The 24,269-nt window shown below is 38.9% G+C and overlaps 1 long non-coding RNA gene across 1 annotated transcript; it reads left to right on the forward strand.

The window, feature by feature from the left end:
- Positions 1–3,430: 3,430 nt before the first annotated feature.
- LOC139356707 (uncharacterized) lies at positions 3,431–16,504 on the forward strand. The gene is made up of 3 exons (XR_011609040.1): positions 3,431–3,725; positions 12,927–13,090; positions 15,009–16,504. It is a non-coding gene; the product is annotated as an uncharacterized lncRNA (long non-coding RNA).
- Positions 16,505–24,269: the final 7,765 nt, after the last annotated feature.

Consider the following 24,269-nt stretch of genomic DNA (forward strand, 5'->3'; position numbering starts at 1 on the left):
TGAATAAAATATGATACAAGCATGTAATGTAGTATCATGCATCTATATATTTTTAAAAAGAGGAATATCTTTGTAGATTTATATGAATTTCTACGATATGTTAACTACAAAACAGTATCTACAGTATGCTACCTTTTTGCAAGAAATAAGAGGAAATAAGAAAATATCCTTTATTCATGTTTGCAATTAATTTTGCAAAAATAACAGAAATGATAAACGAGAAGCTAAATAAAATTGTTTGCCTGTTGGGGTAGAGGAAATGCAATGGAAGAGATTGAGGAGAAAGTAACAGTTCTTTGTGTATATGGTTTTGTATAGTTTCTATTTTGAAATCATGCTAATGTTCTGTATGTTTTTAAAAATAAATCAAACAAAGATGGGGAAGAGTCCCTAAAACTGAGTGCAAACATAAACAATGGAATCCACTATATTTCAAATGAATAACACAACCAAACTCAAAGGATTGTTGATGAAAATGGAACTAGTCAAAGTTGCTTTTGAACAACATATTTTAGTATGTACTGTGACAGGCAGCATTCTAGGATGGTTCCTGGCTTTGTTTTCTGTTGCTATAACAGAACCACAAACAGGGAAATTTATAACATATAGAAACGTATTTAGCTCACAGTGTGGAGGCTGGGAAGTCCAATATCCACAGGATGGCATCAGGTAAAGGTCTTTGGGTTGCAGGAGAAGTAATGGCATGCAAAAGAGAAAAGCTCAAGGAGTTGAAGAACCTGCTAACTTTGTAACAACCACTTCCCAAGATAACTAACCTACTCCTGAGATAGTGACATTAATCCATTCAAGAGGGCACAGTCTTCATGACCTTAATGCCTCCCATTCAGCCCCACCTCTCAATATTGTTGCATTGGGGATTATGCTTCAACATGACTTTCAGAGGAGACACATTCAAACCATAGCATCTCACCCCTGACCCCCAAATTCATGTCCTTCTCACAAACGTAATGCATTTATTCCATCCCATTAGCCCCCAGAATCTTAGCTTGTTCCAGAATCACCTCAAAGATCCAAAGTCTAGAGCCTCATCTAAATTAGATATGGGTGAGCCTCAAGGGATGATTCACCTTGAGGCAAATTTATCTCCTGGTACAAGCCTGTGAAATCAAAACAAATTACAGACTTCCAAAATACAAGGATGAGGCAGGCATGGGAGTGCCATTCCCATACCGAAAGGGAGAAATAGGGAAGAAGAAAGGAGTAACAGGCCCTGAGTATAGGTTCAAAACCCAACAAGGAAAACATCATTTAAATTTTAAAGCTTCAGAATTTGTCTCCATGTCCTGCATTCTGTGCATACTGGGCCAAGGAATGGGCCTACAAAGCCTTGGGCAGTCCTGTCCCTATGATTTTCCTGGGCTCAGTCCACCCAGCAGCTTTCATGGGTTGGAGTCTTAAGCCTGCAGCTCTCTTAGGCTGGAGCTGAATGCTGGTAACCTTATGTTCTGGTGTCTCTGTGGCAGTCCTGTTCCCTTGGCTCCATTAAGTACTGCCCTAGTGGGGGCTGTCTGTGGCAGCTCCAGCTCTGACCCCTCATTTTCATTGTCAGCAACATCCTTCAAACTCTAGGCAGGGGAAGCCACGTCCCCACAGCCCTTGCATGCTGCATGCCTGCAGATTTACCACATGGATCCACCAAGATTTATCACTTGCACCTTCCAGAGCAGCAGGTTGAGCCACAACTGGTATAGCTGAGGAGCACTGCGCTGGAATGCAGAGAGCAGAGACCTGAGGTGGTCCTGGGCAGTGAGCCCATAGAGGGTGCCTTAGGCCAATCTCCCAGAATCATTCTGCCCTCCTAGATCTCTGGACTTATGATAGGAGGGGCAGCCTCAAAGATGTCTGAAATGTCTGGGAAGTCTTGCTTTCATTGTCCTGATGAGTAGCCTCTGGCTGCCTTCAATCCATGCTAATCTTTTTGTTAAAGGGTGGCTTGGCTGCACCCTTACATGCTTTTTCACTCTTTACATGACCAGGCTGCAAATTTTCTAAATCTTTCTGCTTTCTTTCCTTTTAATTATAAATTTCACCTTAAATAATTTCTCTCCTCTAGCATCTCACTATAAGCAGTTTAAAATAGCCGTTCAATAACCTGAATGCTTTGCTGCTTAGATATTCTGTTAGATATCCTAGTTTGTCCCTCTTAAATTCTGCCTTCCATAAAGTCCTCAGGCATCGATGCAGTTCCACCATGTTATTTGCTACTTTATAACCAGAATGGCCTTTACTCTAATTTTCAATACCTTATTCCTCATTTCCATTTGAGACCTTTTCAGAATGGCCTTTACTGTTTATATTCCTCTCAACATTCTAGTCATGACCATTGACTAATCTGTAAGAAATTCTGTATACTTTTCTTCTTAGACCTCACTAGAATCAATTTTTTTTTTTTTTTTTTTTTTTTTTTTTTGAGACGGAGTCTCGCTCTGTCGCCCAGGCTGGAGTGCAGTGGCGCAATCTCGGCTCACTGCAAGCTCCGCCTCCCGGGTTCACGCCATTCTCCTGCCTCAGCCTCCCGAGTAGCTGGGACTACAGGCGCCCGCCCCTGCACCCGGCTAATTTTTTCTATTTTTAGTAGAGACGGGGTTTCACCATGGTCTCGATCTCCTGACCTTGTGATCCGCCCACCTCGGCCTCCCAAAGTGCTGGGATTACAGGCGTGAGCCACCACGCCCGGCCTAGAATCAATTTTAATGCTACATTTTTGGCAATGCAGGCTTTTTCTAGCCTGTTCCTTCGAACTCTTTTAGCCTCTACGCATTATCCAGTTCTAAAGCTGCTTCCACTTTTTAGGTATCAGTCATAGCAACAATCCCACTTCTCAGTAGCAACTTTCTCTCTCAGTCCATCTTCTGTAGCTGTAACAGAACACTGCAGACCGGGTAATTTATGATGACCAGAAATTTATTTAGTTCATGGGTCTGGAGACTTGGAAGTCCAATATCAAGGGGCTGGCATATGGTGAGGGCTTTAGGCTGCCTCATCCCATGGAAGAAGAGTGGGGCACATGCAAAAGAGAAAAGCACAAGACACTGCACTTGCTTTGTAACAACCCACTCCTGAGATAACTAACCTACTCCTGTGATAATGACAATCAGTCCATGAGGGTGGAGCCCTAATATCTACATGACCTAAATATCTCCCATTCAGTCCTATCTCCTAACACTGTCGCAATGGGAATTACATTTCAACATGAGTTTTGGAAGGAACATTCAAGCTGTAGCAGCTCCCAAGATTCCCACCCCCTGGTGTATAAACCCTATAAAATCCCCTCCCCTTGAGTATTGTAGGAATTAGTGAATATGATGGGATAGTTGCTCCATGTGAGCAAAGTGATGAGATACTCATTCCCATTATTATGTTATGTTGCTTAAAATTTCATCAGAGCAGATAGCCCAGACTACCCCACTGCAGGATTCTCCTGCTGACCTTGAAAGAGCAAACTGACAATGTGGCAGGGACTAGCAGGTGGCTTTTAAGGGAGTGGAAAATAGTCCCCAGCTGACAAGCAACAAGAATGTATGTCTTTGTGCCTACAACCGCATGGAACTGAATTCAGCCAACAGCCTGAATGTGCTTGAAAGAGGACCCCAAACTCCGCGTGAGAACTGCAACATGGATGACATCTTGATTTCAACCTTGCAAGACCGTGAAAGAGAACCCAGGTGCTTTGTGCTCAGACTTCTAGCCTGGAGAACTGTGAGGTAATAAATGGATGTTTGTAGTTGCTAAGTGTATAATAATTTGCTATGTAGCATTAGAAAACTAGTACGTATACCCTCAGTGTGAAGAAAAAGAGAAATGGCCTAATATTAAATTCTTTTCAGTAGGTTTGTTTTTCATCATCATATGGGTATAACAAATCTCAAACTTTTGCATGTATTGTATATTTTAACAAATGAGTAAATGGATTGATGTTGGAAGCCAAAGCTCTAGTTGTAGAAGAAGAGAGATACAAGTATGGATTGGGTAAAGGCAAAGGACAACACTTTGGGGCTAAAAGGAGTAGAAGATTTTACTATAAACTCGTAGTTTCTAAAATATATACATTAGAACTGAGATTTCCAACATATACAAAATACAAAACATCTAAATATATTTCTGCTTGTTGAAAAAGCTTAGAAGCAATGCTATCTCAACAGTGATGAACATATTTAGCACCCAGAGCTTGATTTCTAAATACCCTTACCTTCCAAAAGGAGCCAGGGCTCCATGAAGAAATGCCCAATTCTGGGGTTGGCACAGAGAAGGTATAAGATAAACCTGGAGCATCTCATTGTGCCATAAATTAAGAAAATACTAAAAACAATTGACAGGGCATGTTAAGAAGACACAGGAGTCACCTTAAGCATCAAAATAGGCCAGATGCATTGGCTCACGCCTGTAATCCCAGCACTTGGGGAAGCCGAGGTGGGCAGATCACCTGAGGTCAGAGTTTGAGACCAGCCTGGCCAACATGGTGAAACCCCGTTTCTATTAAAAATACAAAATTAGCCGGGTGTCAGGGTGCGTGCCGGTAAGCGTGGGAGGCTGAGGCATGAGAACCGCTTGAACCCGGGAGGCGAAGGTTGCAGTAAGCCGAGATCGCACCACTGCCGTCCAACCTGGACAACAACAAGGCTCCATCTCAAAATAAATAAAGACACTAATAGATTATAATCCATTGAAAAAAGAAGAATCTATGAGTTCAAACTGAAGAGAAACAGAAAGAGAGAGAAAGAGAAAGAGAGAGAGAATGGAAAAGGGAAAAAGAAAGACCTTTATTACAGTTAAAGGCTAACTGTAATAAACATAGAAAGAATGATGAAGTTAGAAAAATCAGAGTTTGCAACTACAGGAGTAAAAAGTGATCCAGGCAAACATCAGTAGATCCTAAATCTAAGCATAAAGGTTTGATGATAAACAGGATACTTACAGCATTTCAAAATCTCTCACTGCAAATTATTTAACTTCACAAGAAAAGAAAGTAAATATGGTAGAAAAAGTAGACAACTCTTCAACCAAATAATCAAAATTAATGTCAGTAATAATAGAAATTTTCCTGAGAATATACCATCACTAATGTGATATTCCAGCCAAAAGTACATAATCTGAATTTAATCATGAGGAAACACTGGATAAACACAAATTGAATAACATTCAGTAAAATAATTTACTGTATTCTTCAGATATATTATGTTGTAACGACAAAGAAAGGCTGAAGAACTCTTCCAGATTAAAAATGTTGCTAAATGTTACAGACTGGACTAATGACTGAGGGGTTGGAGGTGGGGGTGGGGAACCTGCTGTAAGGGACGTTATTGAGAAAATTGACAACATTAAAACATGCACTGTAAAGTATTGTACCAATGTTAAATTTCCTGAATTTGATAACTGTACTGTGGTTATACAAGAAAATGTTTCTGGTCTTAGAAAAGACACACTGAAGTATTAAGGGGCGACGAGGCATGATAAATGCAACCTGCTCTCAGATGGTTCTGGTGGGAAAAAAAACGTATTTAACACACGCAGAATAATAAAGACAAAATGTTAAAAACGTAAAATGTGGATAAACGGTTTATAGGTGTTCTGTGTACTACTGCTACTTTTCTAAAAGCTAAACGTTGTTTCAAAAAACATAAGGTTTTGTTCACACTAGAAATTCTTTTTATATGCCATTTATATTGTTTACAAAATATTCCACCTTATATATGTATCATAACTAATTGACTATTTTGTGATTTAGTTTATTTTTAACTTTTAACATTAAAAAAACACGGGATATACTGTGATGAGTATCCCGTTTGCATCTCTGATTATGTCTTTGGCATAGATTCCTAGAAACTGAATAACTGGGACAAAGGGTTAAAGCTTTTTAAAGGTTATTGACATATATTGCCACAAGCTTTTGGAAAGCTTGAATAAATTTGTACAGTTATTCATTCATTCATTCATGCCAATTTACAGTGTTTTGCGAGCCCCCAATACAGAAAATAACTTTTCTTAATATTTTCTAAATGTGTAGGCAAACTGATTATATTTTTGTTATTATATACATTATAGTAAGATTGAACATTTTTATATGCTTACTAGCCATGACTTTTCATTCCAACGTTGATTTTAGGCTCAAAGGGTGCATGTTCAGGTGTGTTACATGAGTAAATTGTGTATCATGGAGGTTTGGTGTACAGATCATTTTGTCACCCAGGTAATCAGCATACTACACTATAGGTAGTTTTTTTTAATCCTCACCCTTCTCTCACCCTCCACCCTCAAGCAGGCCCCAGTGTCTATTGTTATCTTCTTTGTGTTCATGTGTACTCAATATTTAGCTCCCTCTTGTAATTGGGAACATGTGGTATTTGGTTTTATGTCCCTGCATTAATTCACTTAGGATAATGAGCTCCAGCTCCATCTGTGTTACAGCAAAGGACATGATTTTGTTCTTTTTTTAATGGCTGTGTAGAATTCCATGGTGTATATACAGCACACTTCCTTTATCCAGTCCACTGTTGATGGACATCTAGGTTGATTCCATGTCTTCACTACTGTGAATAGGGCTGCAGTGAACATACAAATGCATTTGTCTTTATAGTAGAATGATTTATATTCCTTTGGGTATATACCCAATAATGAGATTGCTGGGTCGAATGGTAATTCTGTTTTAAGTTCTTTGAGAAACAACCACACTGCTTTCCACAGTGACTGAACTAATTTACATTTCCACCAGCCATGCATAAGCATTCACTTTTCTTCACAACCTCACCAGCATGTCTTCTTTTTGACTTTTTAATAAGAGCCACTTTGACTGGTGTGAGATGTTATCTCATTATGGTTTTGATTTCACTGTGGTTTTGATTTGCATTTACTTAATGATTAGTGATATTGAGCATATTTTCATATGCTTCTTGGTCACGTATGTGTCTTCTTTTGAGAAGTATCTGCTCATGTCCTTTGCCCATTTTTTAATGGGGTTGTTTGTTTTTTGCTTGTTGATTTTTTTAAGTTCCTTATAGATTCTAGATATTAGACTTTTGTTGGATGCATAGTTTGCAAAGATTTTCCCACATTTTGTAGGCTGTTTACTCTGTTGATAGTTTCTTTTCCTGTGCAGAAGCTCTTTAGTTTAATTAAATCCCACTTGTTAATTTTTGTTGTTGTTGCAATTGCTTTTGGAGTCTTCCTCATAAAGTTTTTGCCAAGGCCTATGTCCAGAATGGTATTTCCTAGGTTTTCTTCAGGGTTTTGATATTTTTTGGTTTTACATTTAAGTCTTTAATCAATCTTGAGTCAATTTTTGTATATGGTGAGAGGCAGGAGTCCAGCTTCAATTTTCTGTGTATGGCTATTCAGTTAACTCAGCACCATTTATTGACGAAGGAGTCATTTCCTTATTGCTTGTTATTGTTGGCTTTGTTGAAGATCAGATGGTTATAGGCATTCTGCTTTATTTCTGAGTTTTCTATTCTGTTCCATTGCTCTGTGTTTGTTTTTGTACCAGTATCATGCTATTTTGGTTACTGTAGCCTTATAGTATAGTTTGAAGTCAGGTAATGTGATTCCTCTAGCTTTGTTCTTTTTTCCTAGGATTGCTTTGGCTATGCAGGCTCCTTTCTGGTTCCAAATGAATTTTAGAATCATTTTTTCTAATTATGTGAAAAATGTCATTGATACTTTGATAGGAATAGCATTGAATGTGTAAATTGCTTTGGGCAGTATGACCACTTTAACAATATTGATTCTTCCTATCCATGGGCATGGAATGTTTTCCCATTTGTTTGTGTTGTCTCTGATTTCTTTTAGCAGCATTTTGAAATTCTCATTGTAGAGATCTTTTACTTCTCTGGTTAGCCATGTTTCTAGATACTTTATTCTTTTTATGGCTATTGTGAATGGAATTACATTCTAGATTTGACTCTCACGTTGGACATTATTGGTGTATGGAAATTCTACTGATTTTTGTACATTGGTCTTGTATTCTGAAACTTTACTGAAGTTGTTTATCAGATCTAGGAGCCTTTGGGCAGAGAGTTTGGGGTTTTCTAGGTATATAATCATATTGTCTGTGAAGAGAGAGAGTTTGACTGCTTCTTTTTCCTATTTGGATGCCTTTTATTTCTTTGTCTTACCTGATTGCTCTGGCTCGGACTTTCAACACTATGTTGAATAGGAGTGGTGAAAGTGGGCATCCTTGTCTTGTTCTGGTTCTCAAAGGGAATCCTTCCAGCTTTTTTCTGTTTGGTATGATGTTGGCTGTGGGTTTTTTATAAATGGATCTTATTAGTTTGGGATATGTTCCTTCGATGCTTAGTTTGTTGAGATTTTTAACACGAAGGGATGTTGAATTTTATAGAAATCCTTTTCTGTGTCTATTGAGAAGATCGTGTTGTTTTTGTTTTCAGTTCTATTTGTGTGATGAATCACATTTACTGATGCATATGTTGAACTAACCTTGTATCATAAGAATAAAGCCTACATGATCATGGTGGATTAGCTTTAATTTGCTGCTGGATTCAGTTTGCTAGTATTTTGTTGAAGATTTTTGCATCTATGTTCATCAGGGGTATTGGCCTGAAGTGTTCTTTTACATTGTGTCTCTGCCAGGTTTTGGTAACAGAATGATGCTGGCCTCATAGAATGCGTTAGGGAAGAGTCCCTCTTCCTTGATTTTTTGGAATAGTTTCAGTAGGATTGGTACCAACTCTTATTTATACATCTGGTAGAATTCAGCTGTGAATCCTTCTGGTCCAGTGCTTTTTCTGCTTTTTGTTTGTTTTTTAATTACTCATTCAATTTCAGAACTCGTTATTAGTCTGTTCAGAGTTTTCATTTTTACTGGCTCGGTCTTTGGACGTTGTGTGTTTCCAGGAATGTTTCCATTTCTTCTAGGTTTTGTAGTTTGTGTGCATAAAGGTGTTCATAATAAAAACCTCAAAAACCTCTGAGGGTTGTTTGTATTTCTGTGGGGTCAGTGGTAACATACCGTTTGTCATTTCTGATTGTGTTTATTTGAATCATCTCTTCTTTATTAGTCTAGCTAGCAGTCCATCAATCCTATTTATTCTTTCAAATAACAAACTTTTAGTTTTGTTGATCTTTTGTGTGTTTTTTCTCATCTCCATTTCATTCAGTTCAGCTCTGATTTTAGTTATTTCTTTTCTTCTGCTAACTTTGGGGTTGGTTTGCTATTGTTTTTCTAGTTCTTCTAGGCATGATGTTAGATTGTTTACTTGAAATTTTTCTAACTTTTTGATGTGGCTTACTAGCCAGTTTTATTTGTTCTTGCCATTTCCTTCCTACCTTATCTGCCTATTTTTAGAGATATCATGGATTTTTTAACCAATAAATTAACACATTAATTTAGAAATAATTTAAAAGTCCACGGATTTTTAATTATTACTTTATATAGAGGACATACTAATACTTTGCTGCATTTATTGCAAAAGAGGGTGAGTGGCTTAGCTGCTTGACTTTTAACTATACAACACCAGCCTTAACATGAAGGTTCTGCTGAGCAGAGAAGATGCTGACAGGCCACAGGAGTCTTAGTCAGCAGGGCCAACTGATTGAAGGTTTAGATTATAGGAAAGGAGAGCATTTAAACAAATATGAGTATGAGAGGAAGGCTTCCCTAGGAGGTATAGTTCACAGGCCTAATTATTTCTATGGAAACAGGTAGTGACAGCAACCCTGGCATATAGACCATGGCAGAGGGAAGACAGCATGGCAAATTACGCACTGGTTTTATAGCCTCCACCCAGAAATGACACACATCACCTCTGTTTGCATCTCTTTGACCAAGAAAGCTGCCCTCCAAAGAGGGTGGGAAAATGCAGTTGTATCACGTGCCTAGAAGGAGAAAGGAACCAGAATATTTGTCAATAGCCCTATGACTTCCATAAACACTATATTTATGAAAAGCCCATATTTAAGTATGCAAAAAAATCATTACTGGTTTTTTCACCTAATATTTTCCCTGTTACAATAAAGAAATTCAATTTCTGAATTAATGTGGAAAGTTAGACTCTAACAGGATGGGAGGATGGTGAATCATAATATGGACACTTCAAAAACCAAAACCTGTGGCCATGTACTTTTCCTATGGGTATAAATTCTGAATAGAGTAGTCTGGAGACAGGCAGAGGGAAAGAGATGAAGGGAAAGACTTTCATTCAGGTCAACAGTTCCTCTGTTTCAGAAAGACACACGTTTATAGGTCATTAAAAATGTTTTCTAAATCCAGTTCCATCAATCTGTGATTTGTATATGTATTAGATTTTGGCAAAAATTTGATTAGCAGTCTTAGTTTTTAGTATTATTATGATTGTCTCATTTTTTTTCTGGATTTTATCTAATTATTTTAATGGGGAATTGGTAAAAGTTGCATCAGAAGTCATTTGAAAATTTTATTAGATTTTTTATAGCAGTGTTGTATAAAATCCCTGAGGGATTTGAATTTCATTTACATTCTTCATTTTTGGTAATTTTTTCTCTGGATAAAGTATTTACCTCCTTTGATTTTGATTGCAAAATACAATTTTTAAAATGACTAAAAACTATTAAGTATAAAATTTAGAATCTCCAAGTTAACATTTCAGAGAAAACTTTGGTTCTCGTCATTTCCTGTATTGGTTTGCTAGGGCTACCATAACAAAGTATTGCAAACTGAGTGACTTAAACAACAGAAATTTATTGTCTCACAGTTCTGGAGACTGGAAGTCCAAAATCAAGCTGTCAGCAAGACTTATTCTTTCTGAGGGCTGCAAGAGAGAATCTGTTCCGTATGTCTCACCTAGCTTCTGGTGGTTTGCTGGCAATCTTGGGCATTTTTGGCTTGTAGAAGTATCACTCTAATCTCTGCATCTCTCTTCACATTGTGTTCTCCCTGTGCATATGTCTGTGTCTGGATTTTCCCATCTCATAAAGGCAGGAGACATGGAGTTACTGGCCCAAGCTGCTCCAGTATAAACCAATCTTAAGTAATTTTTATATTTGCAGAAATTCTATTTCCAAGTAAGGCTGCATTCTGATGTACTGAGTATGAGGACTTCAACCAGTAAATTTAACTCATAACATTTACTATATAGTAGATAGTAGACAGATCTCAAGAATAAGCATACGGCCCCTCAACACTCACCTCGTACCCATACACTTATGGTCACCCTTCTAATGTAAAGGTAATTGGAAAGGACAAATAGGAGGCAGGGATAAGAAGGAGAAAGAACTTTCACTGAACTCTTGTAATGAGTCAGTTAATATTCAGGCCTTTGAAGCATATTGTATCAAGGAGATAGGCACAAATAACAAAAACTGAGATTCATAGTGATTAAGTTACTTTCCAAGAATCAATTAGAAACTGGATTCAGATGTAGATATGCCTGACCACAAAAGCCCAGGCGCTTTCCTCTAGGCACTCTCTTTTCTGCTCTGCAAAGACAAAGTATTAATAATTATGATACTGATAGTAATAATAACAATAATTCATAGAAATGTTTTATTGAAGCAATTTCTTCTTCTAGCAAAAACAGCAGAGCAAAAAACAACAAACAGATGAAAACAATCCATGATATTTCTGACTCAAAGCTTCAAGTCTGCCTAAACATTCACAGCAGGACTTTCCTTCCTACAGTTGAATAGAGGTTAATTTCTAAAAGATAAAGGGGAAAAAAGAAACAACAGAACACAATTTAAATATTTATGAATGTCAAAAATTAAAAACCCATCTTTTTTACGTTTGGTTTTGAAACCTTTAGCCTGATGATCAAGACAATATCGCCCTGAGACTTTTACAACAGCAGTAACTAATAGTTACTGTGGCCTCCTATGTGCCAAGCACTGTGCCAAATGCTTGTCCTGTATTAACTCACTGAAACCTCACAATGATCCTGTGAGTTCAGGGTAGCATTATCTCCATTTTACAGGTAATGAAGCAGAGAAACATAGCCCACCCTCAAAGACTGACTCTCGAACACTCTGCCCAGCCATTTCTCACCGGATAGAAAAGTTAAACCACCACAGGAGAGTTCCGTGTGACCAAAATTATATTTTGTAGTCAACTTTTTCAAATGGAGGAATTGTAGTGGTTAGCACAAGGGATTTAGAGTTAGATGGACCTGAATTTGAATCATGGATCCATCCCAATTAACTACATGACCTCAGGCAAGTTGTTTAACCTTCTTGGGCCTCATGTATCACTTTAAAAATTAGGGTAGAATAATATTTATCTGAAGGGTTGTTATGAAAGTTAAATGCAAAGCACAATCACAAGTGTATAGAAAAATCGCTGTAAAACTTATTAATGTAAAACAGATATAAGATTCTTTTGAATTATTTTCAGATACATTTCCATGACTTGTATACGTCTTGTTACTTGGCAACTTTTCGTCCCATAAAGAAAGAGGGGTCGGGCATGATGGCCCACGTCTATAATCCCAGTACTTTGAGTGGCCAAGGCTAGAGGACTACCTGAGGTCAGGAGTTTGAGACCAGCCTGGCCAACATAGTGAAAAATCTGTCTCTACTGAAAAATACAAAAATTAGCCAGGTGTGATGGTGCGCGCCTGTAGGCCCAGCTACTCAGGAGGCCGAGGAGAATCGCTTGAACCAGGGAGGTGGAGGTTGCAGTGAGCTGAGATCGTACCACTGCGCTACAGTCTGGACGACAGAGAGAAAAAGGAAGGAGGTTCCAGTGCTTCAGAAGAAGGATAGCTACCTGTTAGGACAAGAAGATAGTTGCTTAACTTTTTGTTTGAGTTGAAGTAAGACAATAAACTCAAAAGACAAGTTTTTCTAAGAAAGAAATTTCCTTTAGCTTCTATTAGCATGCAGAGAATTAGGTCTGAATGTTTACAATGTCAATTTCTTCCTTTGAGTAGGGAAGACACTCTTCTGAATCTCTCTTGGTTGGTTTTCTGTCTATGCTACAGTGAGGACGTTACATAGAGGAAGTACAGGTTAGAGGAGCCAAAGGAAATTAAAGAAGTCAGATAGAAGAATCCTTATAGTAGCCCTTTCTCCTCAAGATTGGGAGCACCGGGAAGCACCTCCGGAGAGCAGATTGAAGGAAACACTTTCAGAAGCACACAGAGAGGTAGGAAATACCCTGAAACATCAGGGCTAATGGTCAGCTTCCCTGGCCTGGGCACAAAATGGGGAAGCTGCAGGCCTCTGGGAAAAGCCTAGTTTGGGGCTAATTGCTACATCCCCATGGCATGAGAGCAAGGGCATGGTGGTAGAAGAAGGCAAGTTTAATCATTCTTAGCAGTGCTGCTGGTTTCCTGGAGCTCATAGGTGGCTGAAGCCATGCAGAAAAGCAAGCAGAGGTACTGTAAAGGCCAGAGGGCAGCAGAAGCCTGGGATTAAAACAAAGCAGGCACTCCCACCCCAGAAACTCACAGTAGAAAACACAGATCCCGTAATTAGTGCTGATATGTCTCCCCACAACCTGTGACCATTCTGGCTACATCTTAGTGACCATTGGGCCACAAAGCAATCCAAATCAGAAACTGCATAGCAGGGATCATTAAGGATCTGACAACTATCTTTCCCCATAGCTAAAGGTAAGCCTGTAGAGCTTCTCTTCCCTTCAGGAGCAGGGGAAAAGAGTAGAACTCTTTCCCAGTAGAAAAAGGGTAGAAAGACAGAAAATGTACCTGCAGCATCTAGGCAGAAATTGTAGAGATCATAGATCAGACTGACATTATTGGATTATATCAAAATACAGTGTATTTTCTCCTGCTACCTGATGGGTTGGGTTTCCTGGGGTAGAGCAGAGGAGAAATAGGAAATAATGATGTAGAGTTCTTTTGCACATATTACCTCATGTAAGGGCCTGTGGAATAAATAGAAATAAATGTGTAACATGTATTTACACCTAGGGCTTGTTATAATCCTGGCCAAAATTAAAACACAAAGTTGTCTTGAGAGCAGGACCACAAAACTATGAGAAAGATTAAGGGGTTAAGATTGTCATACTGAAATGCAGAGAGACAGATACAGTGACTGCAGTTTCTAGCATTCTGAATAGGCTTTTTGAATACACAATAAGATAACAGACTTGGAAGTCAGACTTTTTTGAGAAAGAAAAAGATTTCTGAAATTTAACACCTAATTTCATTATATCAATAGACAGACTTGTCAATGAGATCAGAGAATTTTACTCTATGCCCAGGATGAAGAAGAGAAAAGAAATGAAGAGAAACTGAAAGGTTACTCCCTTCTGATGTGAGGAATTTAGAGAATAATAAGAAAGAGAGAGAGGTAGAAATTAAGGAGGTAGAAATTAAGGACAGGTTCCCTGTCCTGTCCTCCTTCAATGACAGGCTCTGAGAAGAGGTTAGGGACTGCTTTTTAAAAGTACCCAAATGGAAATAGGAGACCAAGAGCACTGGGAATAGTGCCATGTCCTTTGAACACAGGAAGACTGAGAGCCTTTGGAAACAGCCTTCAGAGTTAGCTCCTCACAATGTGTAGGGATGGTATGAAGGCAGAAGACGGGTGAATTGATGAGTTTTGTGAGTTGGCTTTCTGAGACAGAGTTTGGGGTGTAATACCTGTGGAAAAAAAAAGGAGGAAGCAGGATTGGTCAGGGGGCAAAGTTGAACTGCAATGCAACCCAACAAAGCCTCAGCTAACCCGAAGGGAAATTCTGGAGTAAGAATGACCCATCAGTATTGTGTTGCAATCTGCTGAATTGGCCAAGCCCTTATACCCCACCTTAGTTACCAGATGAGGGTTGTCCTGCCACTGTATATCTGTACATCATAGGCCATGAGGTCAGAGCCCTACATAGATTTGAGGACCCCCATCTTGACGCATAAACCCTACCTATACTACTCCCCATCCCTAGACATCATCTTGGAGAGAAGCAAAACAGAGCACGGAAACATTTAGCATTCACCTGAGTTACTGTCCAGAGATTGAACTCCCTAAACAGATTTTAAATGATTGGACCAGACCAACGTTCCACACTTAGCCTAAAACTGGCTTTTTAATTTTCTGTTATCCAGCAGGCTAAGGGAACATCAGGGAGAGAACATCAATTAAGAGCTACTCAAGGAAACTACATCTGCTTTGCACGTTTGTATGGAGTATGAGGGACATTTTGCATTTGCTACATTACCAAAGGAAAACAAGTACCAAAAGTTAATTTAACAAGAATTCCAGACTCAGAGGACAAAAATGAGATTGAAGGAGGGGTCAAGATTATGTTTTCTGAGAATATTCATTATGCAATTGCTAGGTTTGGTTGCTGAATAATGTAATTTTTCATTCTAGCTAACTTCCTTTGAGAAGTTCTGAAATATCAGGGCCTTACTTGTTCTCACTGGCCATAATAATTACATGTTAAGCGAAGCCCAAGATTCAGTAACGTACAAATCATTCCGGCTTCCCACTACTGTGAGAAACTACACGCAGCAAAATAATAAAAATAAAATTAAAAAATGGTTATAGTTAATCTAGTTCCCTGTGAATAATACAAACACTAAAGTCTCTGGCAGTCAGAGACAGAAGAAAATTAAATTCACATAAATCTCTTCATCAGCAAGTGAAAAACAAAAGCAGCACAATTGTAACTGTGAGATCAAAGAACAGTGAGATGTGAGAGGCAGGCCATCGACTGTCAGCAGCCCAGGCTCCCCTCAGAATCCATGGACAGAACTTCAGATGAGAGAATCCTGAGCCACCCTGGGCTATGCCAGCCCTTTGAGAGGGAAGTGACAGATGACAAGGTCAAAGCCTGCGAGAACTGAGAACCCAATTCAGTTTAAACTTACCTAGGCCCTTCTCTCTATTTAAAAGGATCATGTTCACCGTGGTCACAAAAGTCTAACTCTGGAATAAGTTGTAATTCCATTTCTGAAACAATTTTTTTTGACAACAGAATGGAACTTAGAGGATTCATTATGCAATATTATCATATGTGTTCACAGGTATGCCAACATATCTTTCCAAGCTGCTTAAATTGTCTGCCAGTGAGCCCCCTTTTTTCATCCCTCAGGGCTTCATCAAGTTGCACATATGATTGATTTTATAATAACATTTATTGAGCATTTGTTACATGTCAGGCACTGTACTAAGTGATCTTCAGTCATTTTTTTCCTTTTAATCCCTTCTCTCATGACACAAGCATCATTATTACGTTATGTTGAAGAATATGAGAGTCAGAGAGCTTAAGCAACTTTCCCAAAGTCACACATTTAGAATATAACTGAGTGAAAACTCAGAAAAGATTCCCAAGTGAGGAAAAACTCCCAAAGATGGCAAAACTGGCCTAATTTTGTTTATAGAATTCTGTGGTATTGCCTTAGCTTGGGTTACCCAGAAGACAGAGCCTGAGACAATGAGCTTCTGGTATAATACTTCTACTCTATTAGGAGATGCAATTCCAGGTATGAGAAAACAAAGGGAGAGAAGGAGGAAAGGGGAAGCCAATATGAGACCACGTGATCAAGTTTGAAGCTACGGAGACTTACTGAAAAAATTCACAGGATCGTCCAGCAAGAAGTCACATAAACTGCATCTCAAAAAAGTCCATCTAGAGGGAGAAAACGGGAAGAACTTATGTACCAGCTGACTTTTAAAATCAAAAGCTTACCTCATGGGATACTAACTCCCCGCCCTTCAGGGTTTCCCATGTGTGGGCCATAAGCAGCATCTGTGGCTTCCATATCTTAGCACTAACACCTCCCTAGGGTGGGAGGTGAGGGGCGTATGGTGCAGCTTGAGGTGAGACACTATCAGGATATACCTATGTAAAGCCACTGGGAGCCAATATAGAACTGATGGCATTAGTGGTATCGAAACAGGAAATGGGTGAAGCTGAGGCCTCAGAGGTGCCAGACATGAGTCCTTTTCTGCAGGACAGAAAGGAGCCACACAGTTCTAGAATGTTACAAGTAGTTGGGATGCCTATTAAAGGCTAAGATGCAGAAGCTTAGCTTGCAGTCCTACATAGGCACTGAAGTAAGTTCTCACGCCCTGGCCCAGAAAGCAGTCTTCAGGCACTTTAGACAAGCAGCGATTACATAGCACAAAAAGGGGAGGAATATGAAAATGTTCACTTAGTCATTCATTCTTCCAAGGAAGTCAACCAGGAGGTTCAACCAGCTCTTAGAGGTTCCCAGGAAATACACTCTCTTTCCTGGAACAGGAAAAACCACAGCTCTGGTGTGGTTTCATCTGGGTTAAGATCATTGAACTGCATAGAATGTTACAGAATGCCATTGCATAGCTCCCTGACATAGAGCATCTTGCTCCTATGCAATGGCGTCAGAGAGAAAAATCCCCTTTGTTTTGGATTCACGAAATAGTTTAAAATTAAAATACAGTTAAAATTAAAATTCAGGGCTTCATTTAAAATCAGTAGTAAAAGCCCTTGGTGGGTAACTCCATAGGCCTGCAAATAATCCCTGTCATTCTAAAGAAAGTGGGCCCTGATAAGGAAGGTACTTCTGATTGCTAGAGCCTAGGCCATCTGACTATAGCCTCGCTGCAAAGACAGCTGGAAAATTAGCTGTCATTTTCAACTAATATGGTGGGTGTCAATCTCTGCCTCATAAAGTCGAAAAATTACCCAACATAGGAAGAGGGTTCAGATTCTAGGTGGCCAAAAAGAATGTCAGATGTCCATTTTTGACCCTATATCCTTTTGTGCTAACTAATTTATTGCCTGATACCAATGTTTTTCTTGTAGTGAGGCCCCTGATATCTACTGCTAGGTTTCCTTGACAGCAAGGTCAAAAGAACAGTCACGCCAGATATAACCTTGGAGGTCTACCCAACACACCTTACCTGGCCTTTCTTGGTTTGTTTTGTTCAACAGTTGCCCAAGCCCAGAATCTGGTACTCTGCATGACACATCAGCAAATAAACCTGCCACCTGGAATCTGAGCTTTGGAACTACTACTATAAACAGCAATATACACATCATAACCCAACTCCCCATTGAGTGTAATGCTGACTTTATTATAATGTGGGACCCATGGATTATACCCCTTGCTCTCACATTAACCTGCTGTGTGGCTTTGTGGAAGCGACTTAGCCACTTTGTATTTGGTTTCCTACTTTGTAAAAAGATAAAATTTTAAAAAGAAAGAAGAAGAAAAGCCATTGGATTCAGCACAGGGAAAAGAAACAACTAATGCATGTAGTGCTAACAATGTACAAGGAGGTTTCCTTTCAGTTGTTGCAGCAAACCTGCAAGACAGGTGCTGCTGTCCTCATCTTGCTGATGAAGGAACTGAGACAGAGGGGTCATGTTTTCCCAAAAAGTCATAGAGTTAACAAGTTGCTGAGGCCAGGGTTTGAGCCGGTTTCAGCCAACCTCAAAGCCCTTGCTCTTTCCTTGTTTCTTTTTTGAAAACAAATGTTGAATTACATAAACGGCAAGAGTATATTATCTGTAAAAAAATTTAAATGTTTCTGAAAGGCTAATTCCTCCTTGGAATACTGCCCCCTTGCCCCAACAAACTTTCTCAAGTGACAGTAAATAGCCACTTATCATTTTAGTGTATATACTTCAAGTTTTTCTATGTGTTTATACTCATGTAACCTAGAAAGCATATATAAGCACATATAGAAGTAATATAATATTATTTATACGAGTGTGCATATTTTTGTATGTAAATGATGTCATTTTGAAGATACCTTTATGCAGCCAGCTTTTCATTTAACAACAGGTTTTGGAGCTCTAGCTATGACAGTACACAGAGAGCAATCTCATTCCTTTTAGCTGCTGCATGGTATTTCGTAGCCTAGAAATATAAGTGTATTTAACCATTCCCCTCCTGACAGATACTCAATTTGTTTGCTCTTAACACATATTTCTATTCCAACATTGTGCTTTTTCTCCAGCTTCCAGAGATTAGTTCTGCAACCTCTTTTAACTCAAAAATTCTATGGCATGAAGGCAATGAAGCATGATTAAGTTTGAAGACATAATAATTCACTCTAGATAACTCATTTATTAAGCAGTGATATAGCACCAAATTGTGAAATATACATCACCATTAAAAACACAGTGACAAAGAAACAAAACAAAAAGATCTAAACAGGTTCAGGCAGACAAATGTCTCTGGTAACAAGACTCTAGTTTGTGTTCACTTAAGTATGTGACTCAAAGCTCTGTGTGGATATTCTTGATTACAGCAATTTATTTGTTCTATAATAGTTGAGATTTAACATGGCACCATGCAATGTGCTGATACTGCATATATTATTTAACCCTAATGATAATCCTTTAGAGCAGACTATTAGATTTTGTATTGCTAAAGCAACTGGGGCTTAGAGAGGCCAAGAAATTTTGACCAAGGTTCCAAACTAGTGGCAAGACCAAGTTTCAAACTCAAGTTGCCTGACTCCAAAAGTCCCTCTTCTTTCCACTGTCTGTCATCAATCCCTTTAACCTGGGTTAGTTCAGAGGACCTGATGATAAAGAACAGAGGCAAAACCTCTCAACATCTGCTCATTTTTTCAGTTCATTTCTCACTCCCTTCCCTGTCCTGAACCTGGCCCTAAATTACTTATAATTCACCAATAACACATTGCTATGAACTTTTGCAAGTACTGTTTGCTTTTTCTGGAACGTTATTCTGTTGTCTGTCTGGGCAATCCGTACTCATCTTTCAGCACAAGCATTATTTTCTCCAGAAAGTCTTTGCTCTACCATCCCCACCCTCACACCTGCCCAAAATTGGGTTAGGGGGTCTTCCATATTTTCCCATAGTGCCTTGTGTTACTTTCCCTAAAGCATTAGACATAATAAATTGTAAATATTTGTTACTTTCTTGTTTCCCTATACTACACAATGAGCTCCCTGAGAACAGAAACCACAGCTTATCCGTAAATGCGTCCCTAGCCCTAGCATAGTGTCTAACACACAGTAGCCACTTGATAAATGCTTCATGAATAAATGAATCTTAGACTAATGGCAAAAATGAACCTGGAAGTAGACTCTTTAGCTCCATACATGGTGATTTTTCAAGACAGTCCCCTCAGTCACCCCATTGCCAACCTGTTGCCCTCCAAACTCCTCACTTCCCAAGACTGCAGGAATTGTTCTCTGTATAACTTAAGAAGATTGTGGCACATGTGGGAAATTTTGGAGACAAAGTCTCTAAAGACAAAACAGTCGCTGTTTATGTGGAGATTTATTTTATCTACGAAAGATGGGGCATTTCTTTATCCCACATGAAGCAGATAGGTTAAAATGCTAAGAAAGAAAAGGGAGCTGAGTTTTATTGAGAAAAAAATAAATTGATGGTAGAAGAAAAATAATGAAGATCTCCTATGAAATGTCAAGGAAAATTTATCATTCAGTGGATTTAAAGAACAAAAATCAAAAGATCCAAACCAGAATGTGTGAAGCATAAAGAGATTTTGCAGATGATAAATTGCTCTACTCTACACATTTTTCTCTTTTCAGTTACTGGATTATTTGATGAAAAGAATTCATTTATTCCAAGTTTGCCAACATAGTTTTTGTTTTGACATTTCAAGGAATGTATCCATTTTCCTCTAATGGTATTTGAAGCCTCAAGATATAGAAATTTGGTATTCTATATAATGTCTAAAAAGTGTTCATGGAACTGAAATATTCAACTTGTGTTTACCAAATATTAGGAAGAAAAAAAACAGCATCAGAAAGAAATTAACATATATTTCAGAATGGGCTGACATCTCTCACTGATTATCCAATTATGGTACTATTATTAAAAACAAAAGTAATAATTATAGTTACTATTTACTGAGTGCTAAGCACTCATTATATGCTAGGCACCGTGCTAGATTCTGACAATGCGGTAGAAAGCAAAACAGATATTCCTAGCCCCTGGATAGGTCAGACATTAAGCAGATAATTAGAATGTATGTATATAATTATAAAGTTTAGTAAGAAGAGAGGGTTTTAAAGAAAGAATAACAGAGGAAATCTATTTTACATAGGTAGTCAAGGAAGGTCTTTTTGAGGAAGTAATATTTAAACTGGGACCTGAAGAATGATGAGGTGAATAGTGATGGGAAAAGAATTATAGGCAGAGGACATGGAATATGTGAACATCCTGACATTGGAAAGAGCTTGGCATTTTCAAGGAACTGAAAAGAAGGCCTACTTATCAGCTGTTTTCCTTTTGGCCCCAGATCCTGTCCTGCCCGTCCCTGCCCCTGGTAGGTTGGTATTATAGGGGCCTGACTCAGCCTGCAGGAGTCAGGTGGCTTTGCTATGTTTGGCCAATAGAAAAGACTGGTAGGAGATTAGAAGGTAGGTAAAAGGAAGAAGCTAGAAGATTCCTCCCAGTTTTCATTCTGGGTAAGGAGTGCCTCTCCAGCAGTGGTGCTATCTCCTCTGTGGCTTTAGAGATTTTTGACTTTGGAGAGAACATGGTGCTAACCCCCTTCTTTATTTTGATCTTAGGATAATTGGCTGGGGACAAGATCCTTACTGTTTAATGACACATCTGTGTATCACAGGGGTGTGATTGTGGTTACAATTCACCTGGTCTGTTTCTTTCTGGAAGATCATACATTGATAAGAAACAGAGAAGCTAACAAAACACTCACACATAAAAACCCCATCCTTTTATTTTCTCACTAACAGAGAAACAGTTTTTTAAAAACTCTGTGACCCATTTCTGGAACAGCTTGCAAAACGATCAAAGTTTTGGTCAGGGCAGCCAGGGTTTTTAACAGTGACTCACGTGATCAGAAATCCACATGGATGCAGCTGCCTGGATTTGTGTGTGTGTGGCGAATGATAGTTAGTGGAGAAGTCTACCCCAGGCACAGGAAAGTTGCACATAATATACAGTGAGTTGAGTGTATGATACCTATGTAATTATAGTAATAGCTACCATTAATTAGGCACTAATTCTGTCCCAGCCTCTGTACTAAATACTTGATGTATAATATTAAATCATCATGGTAGATCAAAATTACCTTCAGCAATGTTAGTGTTATTGTCTCCATTCTATAGAGGAGCAACTGAGGTTTGGGATAGTATGAAACTTATTTAAGATCAAAGAGATGGTAAATTGATACAAATTCACATCTAGCTGACTTTAAAATCCACGACACGGTACTACACTATAGCGTCTTCTCTTTGTCAGTAATCTCATAATAGCTCAGTTTCACGGTGGAATTAAACATTACAAAACTATGATTTGAATTACATTCAGCTTTAAGCGTCTTTAGTATTTCAGCCAAGACTGCTAATATGTGACCGGTGGCAATGAGGTAGGAGTAAGAAGGCTGTTAGATCCTATTGGTGTCTGCATTTATTGGGGAAATGAAATAAATCTTCGATTTTTTGAATTGTTGTTGCTTTTTAAATACAAATTCTGGATGCATTGCACTGGCCCCCAGTCAGTGGTGGATGCCGATGATGCATCCTCTTTCAGTTACACGATCAATGTATCAATGTATTCTTTATCTCAGAAATCATGCATGAGGGTATCTGGTACTAACTCCAGCTAACTGCAGTGTTTTTCTTGAGTGCTGTACAAAACATCTTCTGGGAAGGGGTGAGTCAGCAGAAAAGAGTGCTTTGATGTTTTTCATGATGTGGGAAGTACAATGGACACATGAAGAGTTTTATGCTTGCCATCCCTGCCTTAGCAACCCATTGCTGGTATTGCAAAAACTGCTTTGAGTTTCTTTCTTCTATTGGACTTCCCAGGACAATTCCTCAAACCCTTACAGGTTAATTAAGGGTTAAAGGTTTAAGTCGTTATAATGCATCATACTGAATGTATGGTTAACAATAATAATAATATTAATAATAATAATAACAAAATCGTATTTTCTTCTTGTTTTCAAAATATAAAATGGGAAGAAGAAACCAGGGGAGTTTGATCATGTCTGCTGATGGAACACACACAGGATGACTGGCCTGACACCACACACACTAGACCTGGAACGATATTTATCCATAGAAGCTTACAGAGGCAGGAGGAGGAGCTGGCGTACAGTTCCTCCTTTGCCTGTCGCTCTCTGGGACAGTGCAAAATGATCTAGCAGAAAATTCAGTCCAAGCTCTGTGGGTTAATAAGCTGCATGTTTAGGGAAGTGCCAGCATCTCCTCTGGTATGAGAAGAACCTGGATCCCAGCCTTGTTGGACTTCCCTTCTTCTGCCATCTCAGCATTCCTGGTCTAGGCTTTCTCCCAGTCACAGATCCTCCCTGCTGTGAACAGGCACTCAGACACAGGTCTTGCAGTTTGAGGTGTATGATACATGGGACCTTGGCCTTCAGCCTTGTTCCTCCACCTCTGTTCTCCCAGGATGTTTGCCAAATAGTCCCGCCCTGTAGGAAGCCAACTCTCACTCTGGGAGGACTGCCAGGGGTTAGTGTCAGATAAATTAACCTTTACTTCTCACTGCAGTGTAAACTTAAAGACCTATGAGGACCAGTTGAAACTGAGAATATCTTGTCAAAATGTGTTTGGCCATGTCTTTGCCAACACATTTGTCTTGGCCTACTGTACTTGTATTGTTAGCCCATTGATCAAAAATATCAATCAAAAATCTTCATTTCGTAGCTCAGAGTTATTTTCTCAAACCCATCTTCTGTGTTAATTCTTGGTAATATCTTTATATGCAAATATGATTTTTCCAATAGCCTTGTCTTTCAGTTACTTTAAATTCCATTTCTTCGTGGATTTTGTCCCTTATCCTCCCTCAGCCACCCATTCCTATCACCACATTGTAATCTTATTACTTAGGATCAATAATTGCTACTCCTTCATTATCTCCATTTCACTCTCTCATCTATTGTCTTTTCCCCGTAATGTTCAACTTCAATAAGCCTTTGACCTTATCAGGACTTCTAGTCCATTGATCATAGTACCTCTCCCTTTTCCCTCACCTCCCCTTCAGTTCTCTTCTTTTTCAATTTAAAACTGTGACAAACACTATCACCATTTCTGCGTATGGACTCTTGATTCCTTTGCCTTTCTCTCACTTTGTATTAACTTGGCAAAAAACAACCCTGTTTAAATCTAACTCTCCGCCTCCTCTGCACAGCATCTGGCTGAAAGAAAGCCCAGTTCTCGCTGATGAGTCCTACTTTAAATTCATGACTATAAATATCCAATGGCCTGACTGCTGCCTGGCAATCTCACTGTACTTCTCTGGTCCATTTATCGTTCTATTTTGCTAAACAAATATTTTCCACCTTCTCCTCTCTCCTCAAACCCTCAGCAAAACTTTTTCTCCTTCCTTGTTCTCAGATAATTTCCTCCTTCCTCCCTCCCTCCCTTCCTTCTTTCCTTCCTG

This window comes from Macaca nemestrina, chromosome 10 (genome assembly GCF_043159975.1).
Source record: "Macaca nemestrina isolate mMacNem1 chromosome 10, mMacNem.hap1, whole genome shotgun sequence".
Lineage (NCBI taxonomy): Eukaryota > Metazoa > Chordata > Mammalia > Primates > Cercopithecidae > Macaca > Macaca nemestrina.